Consider the following 9,429-nt stretch of genomic DNA (forward strand, 5'->3'; position numbering starts at 1 on the left):
ATTGAAGCCTACTCAAACGTTCTTTTAAGATAAGTTCTGTTCTTTTGAAAGTAAAGAATATTTTCTTTCCATGTGCTGCAGATGAATATCTTATTTTCACAGCAAATTCTGAACTCGCTCTGGTTACAGTGTAACTGTAATGGCATGTATTTACCAGTATAGTTGGAATTGGATATTTAGGGCAGAGTGGGCTAAGTTGTGTCACTATTTATTTTTTCCAAAGAAGATAAGAGATCAAATTAATCTGCCTAATTATATTCCGATATCTGCTGAAATTAGAAAAATCTTGGGAATATGGCCAGAAAAAATGCTCACATTTTTAAATAACTACTTTATAGTAATGTATGGTGTGTTATTGAGATATATATATATATATATATATATATAGATAGATAGATATAGATAGATAGATTTAGATATAGATATAGATATAGATATAGATATAGATATAGATAGATAGATATAGATAGATAGATATAGATATATTTAGATATAGATATAGATATAGATATAGATAGATAGATATAGATAGATAGATGTGCTGCACAACTATTCCTTATTTTCCTTAACATTATTAGCTATATAACATTATTCCCTAACATTATTAGCTATATAACATTATTCCCTCACATTATTAGCTGTATATAGCAGAACGTGAATAAAAAGATCTCTTATTGGACTGAAAATGAAGACAATTACTTCATATTTCAACCCTCAAGATTGCAATGAAATATTGTTCCCTTCTTGTGGTTTCTGAGTACATAACTTTATGGGAAATATCCTTGATAATTTTCTTAGAATGGTAGGTTTCTCTTTGCCAGAGCATCCTCAGATCTTCTCCTTTGATATATAGGCCCCAATATACATTTAATTTGAAATATATGCCTAATAAGTATATATTAGACGGTGTGTTTATTTTCTGTATATAATAGGCCTCTATAATGGATCTGATTGGACACCTACAACTATACAATATTTCAATTCAAAATTTTAGGCAACTTTGTAATGAATGCATTGTAGCTATAAAATAACATTTGAAAAGCTGACAGCCTGTCCTGACCTATCCTTTATATAACCAAAATTAAAACTTGTATAAACTGTTTCATCTTTATTATATAGTTGTTTGCTTGAACGTATGCCAGTGACTTTTTACTGTGTTGATTTGTTTAAACAACTATAGCCTAAAGATGATATGGAAAGTGTTGTTTGGAGGCTGATAGTCACGAAAACCGGCCATTTTTAAGCTGGTTTATTACCGCTGGATGGCGACCTTTCCCTGTCGCATGTAGTTCACAGATGACAGGTTTGAGAATGATAAAACCCCTGGACGAGATTGCTGCAAAAGAGAAAGAACATTAGTGTGATTATTCATTTTTATAGCCTGGGTAATGCGTAAAATACCACCAGCTGCGCTAGTGAAATTTATTGGTAATTTCACACTTTATTAAAAAAGCATGTGGAGTCTCGTTATTAGCCTGTGTTGGAAACGCAGGTTGACATCTGTCACGTCCACATCAAGGGTCTACGACGCGTCGCAGTACAGAAGGGTCTGTCAGTCAGACAGTTTAGGATCCCCCCCCCCCAACAAAAAAAGTCATTATCCGATTCGGAGCTCCGCGTCTGAGCGAATTCTACGACGCATATGTCAAACAAGCGTACAGCATGTATATGAAATATTAGTCTGGTCTATACGGCGTGTAAATGGCGTTATCGATTCGATGCCCCAGAGAAGAATTAATGAGAGGAGGGAATGAGGGAGTACGTGAAAGAAGTAGTGTGGGTAACAGAAAAGGCAGAAAAAAAAGAAACCGTGGGAGCACGGAACTATAACTATTGGTTAATGAGTTATTAAAGTAAAGGTCACCAAACGCCAGTAGTAGTGTGTGTTAATGACTTGCTCCAAGTGCTTGTGGCACCCTAGTGATGCATGATGCAAAGCAACAGCTGACACTGTTTTGAGCCCTGAAACGAAACATTTAAGACCGCTCACACATTATAAGGTCCTCACACGGCTTTTGCCTTCCCATGAAAAGCACACATTCGTTCCACCAGCTGACTCGGTAGAATCAGCGTTGTTCTGCAGGCCTGCCTAGGCTAGAATGACAAATGCACTAATGTAATGTGAAGTGTGTGTGTGTGTGTGTGTGTGTGAGAGAGAGAGAAAGATCAACCTCTGAGGGCTTTCCCTTCTAACTTCCACCTACACACCAACTGTCGCGGCACAAGTGTTATTACTGTATTTAGAATTCTGTGCATATCTGTGGCTTACATAATGAGGTTATAATGTGCTGCTATACACCGTGCATGCCAATTCTATGGAGTTTCTTTCATAAATTAACCAATTTTATATTGGACCGCTTGTAACCTTACCTCAAAGGACATCATTGGTCTATGTCACAGAAACGGTGAAAGATTAGATGGTAACACTGCACAACATAACATTAGTTAATGCATTAGGCATCATGAACTAATAATGAACAGTGTTGTTTGGGACCCCAGTGACTTTCACTGTGTAAAAACAATGCAAAATCCAGAAGAATGTATCCTAAATCCTACAGGTTTGGAACAACATGTGGGTGGGTAAATGACAATTAAATTTTTGGATCAGCTACTGTAACCTTTTAACATTAACCTAGATTAATAAATGCTGTAAACATCTTGTTAATTGTTGATATGTAATGCATAACTGATGTTGATGACTTAAATCTTTTAATAAAGTGCCAGTAATGCTTTGACATAACTAGAAGAAAGATGCATGGTGAGAAATGAGATTAAGTTTGCAATTGAGGCTCTATGAAAGAACTAGAATTAGAACAGAGAATGCGTGTAAATGAAGGAATGTGATCTGTAGGCATAATGCAGCAGCAAATGAAAGAAGTCAACATTTAATAGATGTTGAAAGCAGTGCTGGAAAAAGGGAGAGCTGAAATGGAGAGAGCAGGGAATGAAAAAGTGAGTGGAAGGTGAGAGTAGAGGGTAGGGAAGATGGACTAGTATTTAGGTAGTAATCTGTTTATAGTAAGCTAACCCTGACCGCGTAGCCTTTAGTTTAGGGAATTTTCCAGGGGCTGCAGGTGGTATGTGTGTAATGAGAAAGCTTTCAGGTTTCCAGCTCTCATATAAGGCAGAGAGAGAATAAGGTAAATGTCCTCACATGTCAAACAGCTGGCAGTATTCGAATTGTGGTGGAGTCACTGGTTTTTCTTTTAACCCTTGAAGATGTAATTGGTTGAGCCTAATGCTTTCGTTTTTTGACTAACCCATGTTTTGTCTGCTTCACTATAAATTAAACCAAGATAAATTTCTTATCAAGACTGTGTTTACTGCATTGAAACCTACCCATGGAGTGAAGTTGTTTAGCCTCAAAGCTACCCCCTTTACAAGACCATGGTAATCGGCAGAAATCAATTGTTATAGAATTGAAATGTGATTTTTTTTATTGCGTTTATTGCTTTTGGTTAGTGGCTGAACATCCTGATAGATATTTTCCATCTAACATAATTTGGTATCCCTGTTAACACATTTATTTCAGTGGTAGTACATCCAACTTTAATGTGCATTCATTCAGAATGTCTGTAATATTTAATTAGAGTGAAGAATAACAGTCAAGCTCAACACTGAGCCTCAAGCACAACATTTGCAATATATGCTAATTTGAGACCCAAAATGCAATCATACAGCTGTCATACATCTGCTTTTCTAAATCATGCAATTTCTGTAACCCTGTCAACACGTTTAAGTTACAAAAATGATTTGTTATACTTCTGATTTAAAATAGTTGGAGCATGTGTAGATATAATAGATTATAATAATCATGGATTAGATATTAATTAGTAGTAATTATAGTATTTCATTCAGAATTCATACCAGCAGTTATTAGTCAGATTGTTACATCACAAACATTCTAAAAACTCGCAACAAAAGAAAACTCAAAAATTGCAACAAAAAACTTGGAACAACAAAATGTAAAACAAAACTCAAAACAAATCGTACAGCAGTCATACATCAAAGAGGAATTGTATTTTTACCCTTATAAGACAAGGATCCAACATCATTTGTTGCAAAACAAAACATACAAAACACAAACCTCAGAACTTGAAATAAACTGCAACAAAAACATTCAAAACAAAACAAAATTCACAGCAGTCATCAAAACATACATCAAAGACACATGGTATCTTCACTCTTGTAAGTTAAAGGCAAGGATCCGCTGAGTAAGTTCTGTGAAACACTTTACAAACCTGCATAGTACACTTGGGCATGTTTAGAAATCTCAAATGGAAAAGAAGTTGGATCACTTTTTTTTTCTTTTCTATTTTTTGTGGGACAAATGGTCAAAGTCAAGTCAGAAGAATCTAAATAGAGCTGATATAGGGATGACAAAAGTGATTGTCAGAAAAGATGCCAGTGATCATCAATCATTCAGTAAGTGCATCACAAATTGAGAGCATCTTTATAATGCCAGATATCGATCGAATTCTCCAGCGTCACAGAACCACATTCCCAAATTCTACTTTTGTTACTCTGTCCATTCAAAATTGTCTTCCAAAACACGTAAGACTTGTTTCATCGTTTAACCCAACCAAATTGGAACGGTAGTGGAACATTGACCGAACCCAACTAGAACATTAGGGCCAGGCGGGATGGTGTAGAGTGCTGATGTAGCACTGTGTGGGCAGTAAGAAAGTCCATTAGTGAACATGAAGAATACTTCTCTCTGAGAGCGAGAACGTCACTGTGATTGTGTTGCATTTGTCTGTGTGGATTATTTCGAATCTGTGCCTGCTGTTTTGAAGCCTGTTATTTATTTATTTATTTTTTCGGGCCATGTATATTTTTAGACCAAGTGTATAGTTATTTGTGAAAAAAAGGGATATGGTGTTGGGTGTGTGTGTGTGTGTGTTCATACTTGAATGGCATCTAAAGCAAAGCGTAGTGCCAGACTGTTACTGTGGCACCCATCTCTCTTTCTGTTTACTTGTCTCTTTGTCCATCTGTCTCTCCTTCTCTCTCTCCCTCTGCCCCCTATCACTCACACCCTCTACTGCCTGTCATTTCTTCTCCTTATCTTCTTCCATTCTCTTATTATTCCTCATTTCTCTCTTTGCTCCTGCTCCCACTCTCACCCCTTTTATCTGCCTTTCATTGTGCTCTCAAATTTCTCTGCCTCTGTCAGTTCTGCGAACCATTTTGTTCATTACCATCAAACAGTGTGGAAGCATGTGATGATGTGAATAAGGGACGGATGGAGTTGAATGGCTGGAAGGAGGAAAGATTATGGGCCATGACTCAATTTGATGGATCGTTTCATGAGTTTAGCATGTCCACTGAATCATAGGGGTCACCAACGCCACCCACTGACTTCGAGAACACGGTGTGTTTTCAACGGATGATGCATAGCTCAAGTGTAGTATTGCTGAGTTCAAATGAGCAGTAAATAAGGTGGGTTTGTTTTCGCCCCGCTGCCCACTGAGCGATGCCGTTCTGCTATTGATTAGCATCCATGGGTGTGTGAGTGTGTTTCAGTTGAGGTGGAGATGATGGGAATTTTACGGCCTGTTTAGATGCGTGGATGTGATCATCCCTCCGTGTACTCGTGAATCAAATGCGCTGGGCCTACATGTCTATTAGCGAGAAGTGCAATTTAAAATACAAACGGGATCAAGGCAAGACGAAGAGCTCCTCCTCCTGTGCCGATGCGGATTGTTTGGCATTTAGACAGAATGGTTTCATCCAACAGGAGAAAAAAGAAAAGACAACTCTGTGTACTCTGGTGTTGGCATGGTAACCACTCTGCCTGTGCTCATTCTGTTGTTCGGTCATAAATATATATATATATATATATATATATATATATATATATATTTATCAGATCAGTGTTTTTCCAGCATTTATCATTCTCTCTCAAACTTTCTCGCTGTAATACACCACTTCATAGATGTCCTTTAGAAATGAGCTGACCTTTTCTCTTCACAAAAGGAACCAATGCACTTGTTTGGTGTCACTATCTCCCCATCTCTGCATATCCATAACCTTCCCTGTCGGCCAGACTTAAAGCGGCATGACGGATTTCTCCCTTTCTTTTTCGTGTCTGAGCTGTGCTCTTAGCTGTCATGTCTGTCATCTTCCCCAGTTCGAGTTGGACAGCTGTGTCCCATTATGTCACTGTCCTCGCCCGGTCACCTTTGACCTTTCCAGTGGGTAACTCTCCTTTCACTGTCATCCCGTTTGTTTTATTTTTCTTTGAATCCCTCTTATCAAGTCTTTGTTCTTTTCACTTTCCTCTGTGTCATTTTTTTTTTATTGTCGCAAGGTTTTGGACACTAGGGAAATTTAAGCCTGTGTCATGCCCCTAGATTATATGATACTGGACACATATACAGGAATAGTGTGACCCTGCATCATCACCATGACAACCGCAAGAGACGATGACTGTGCTTGTTGCCAGTGATGTCACCGGGGCAACATGTGGCTTGTTCTGTAATAGTCACTAAATCCAGGGAAATCGTCTCTCCAGGTGAGATATGTATTTAATTTATTCGTACCTGTCAAGTGAAATAATCAAAAGTAATAAAAGTTTTAATTACCATTGACTTCAGATTTTTGGACAAATCAAAAAAATCATTATTTTATTTCGTGTTCCACAAAAGAAACAAAGTCATACAGGTTTGGAATTATATTTTTGGGTAACCTCTCCCTTTAACAAACACAAACTTGTCAGCTTAAGGGATGTCTGTTAGACCGGCATCGGCAGCATTGTATATCCCGGTGACAGGTGTTTTTTTCTGACAAAGGGGCAGTTAGGTCTAGTTTCGTGGGAAGTTGGCTAGCGGCTGTGCTCTTGGCCACCTGTTGGTGGGTTTTGACCTGTTGTGGCAGCTGTGTGTTTATACACCAATGCTGATGAGATATTGACAAGATATATCATGATTTGTTGACCAGAAACAACGGTGCAGACTACTCCATAAAGCTGGCAGCACACTAAAATTGATATCTTAAGTTTAATTGCTGTCTTTGCTAACTTTTTGTCTGTCAAATTAAAAGGATGTCAAGTCACAACCTATAGTGAAAAGTTCATTTTTTATTTTTTTTTATTTATTTTTTATGACAACTTTAATGACTGATGAAGAAACCAAACTGAAACTATTTTTCTAAAATAAATACAAAAATAAAATAAAATAGAGTAGAAATTACAGATTAACTAAGACAACTTAAAGCTCCAACAGTTATTGTAACCTAGTTGTGACTTGGTGTATTATATGGCTACAAGTGTCATTATTACATGAGTGCATAGTCACATTTATTTATTTATTTAAATTGCCCCTTTTATTTAATCATTCATTATTCTTTATCAACATTTAATTATAAAATAATAATACTTTTAATTAATATCATTATCATCATCGTTATTAACAACAACTATAATAATAATCATCATCATCATCATCATGATGCCATCATGATTTGTTCAAAAGATTTCCGATATTAGATCTTCAGTTGTTCGCCTACCATCTGTTGGTTTTGACCATTTTTAACTTATTTCTCTGCAATCATTAGCTAACGTAATCAGCCAGCTGAAACCAACTGATTGTACACTTGATATCATTCCAGCTAGGTTAGTGAAACAGGCATTTGATGTTCTTGGCCCCAGTATTTTATCTATAATAAATAATAGCCTTTTAACAGGAGTAGTCCCTAATCAGTTTAAGCATGCTGTTGTTCAGCCACTTTTGGAAAAAAAACACATTTGGATCCTGCTGTTGTATCAAATTATCGGCCAATCTCAAAGTTACCTTTTCTATCGAAGGTTTTAGAGAAGGTGGCTTTTAATCAGTTACATACTTTTTTGCTACAAAATGACATTTTTTGAAATTTTTCAGTCAGGCTTTAGGGCTTACCTACTGAGTCGGCTTTGATCAGGGTTTTAAACGATTTATTGACTGCAGTTGACTCAGGGTCCTCAGCAGTTCTTGTTTTATTAGATCTTAGTGCTGCATACTATATTGACCATGAGATTTTACTCTCACGGCTTGAGAAGGTGGTGGGAATCCATGGTATAGCACTTACATGGTTTAAGTCCTTTCTTTGAAACAGATCTTTTTCTGTAAATGTTGGTCAAGATTATTCACAACCTGTTTCTTTACTTTGTGGGGTTCCACAGGGGTCCATTCTCGACCCGATTTTGTTTTCTTTGTATATGTTACCCCTTGGATCAAATTTTCATTAGCATGGAATCTCGTTTCACTTCTATGCAGATGACATGCACGTGTATCTTCATCTGCAAAAGAATAGTAAAAAGCAAATAGAATCTTTGCTGGACTGTTTACAAGAAATTAAGCTATGGCTGTCTTTACATTTTTAAAATCTGAATGAAGACAAAACTGAAGTTGTGTGGTTTGGAGCTCCAAATAATTTATCTGATTTGGGCAGTTTAGCCCCTTTTTTGTAAGTCAGTAGTGCGAAATTTAGGAGTTCTTTTTGATAGTGATCTCAAGTTTGAAAAACAGATTTATTCTGTGGTTAAGTCCTGTTTTTATCACTTGAGATTAATAGCCAAGGTGAAACCATTTTTGTCCATGCGTGATTTGGAAAAAGTCATTCATGCCTTTGTATTCACAAGGTTAGATTACTGCAACTCATTCTATGTTGGCATTAATAAATCATTGCTTAACCGCTTACAACTGGTCCAAAATGCTGCAGCGAGGCTTTTGACAGGTTCTCGTAAGAGAAATCATACTCCTGTACTGAGTTCTTTACGATGGTTACCGATCCCTTATAGAATTAATTAAAATATTTTGGTTTTTGCCTATAAATCATTGCATAGTAGGGCTCCATTGTACTTGGCGGAACTGATTGAGAAATATGAGCCAAAACGGTCTCGTCAGCTGACCAGCTGGCTTTGATGATTCCTAGAACTAAATGGCGAAGTGGAAATTGAGCTTTTGTAGCGATAGCATTTAAATGCATTAGCATTTAATGGGGTATAGACATTTCTCTGTATATTGAAATTGTGGAGTTTATTTCACTGTCAATTTTATTGTGGTTTTAGTGTTGTGTTTTATGTTTGAGACGGTTTTATTATGTGTTTACATATTGTACAGCACTTTGGTCAATGGTCGGTTGTGTGAAAGTGCTCAATAAATAAAAGAAGAAAGAAGAAGAAATATCATTATTATAATTATTATTATTATAATTATTATTTATTACGATTGTTTTTGTTGTTAGGGTTTATTAAAAAATCTTTGTGCTAGGAAAGCAGGAATAGCAGTAGAGGAGGCAGATGCTTCTAAAGTAAATGTTCTTCTCTAGTTTTTTTCAGAGCTTATTTGTTTGGTTCAGTGACGTGTGTCCAATGAGAGGAGCAGAGAGGAGGTACCAGGGCGGAGAGACGGAGCCCAAAAGAGAAGTTGAGAGGGAGAGAGAGAGAGA

Source organism: Sinocyclocheilus anshuiensis, unplaced genomic scaffold (assembly GCF_001515605.1).
Source record: "Sinocyclocheilus anshuiensis isolate Anshui unplaced genomic scaffold, SAMN03320099.WGS_v1.1 scaffold43, whole genome shotgun sequence".
Classification (NCBI taxonomy): Eukaryota; Metazoa; Chordata; class Actinopteri; order Cypriniformes; family Cyprinidae; genus Sinocyclocheilus; species Sinocyclocheilus anshuiensis.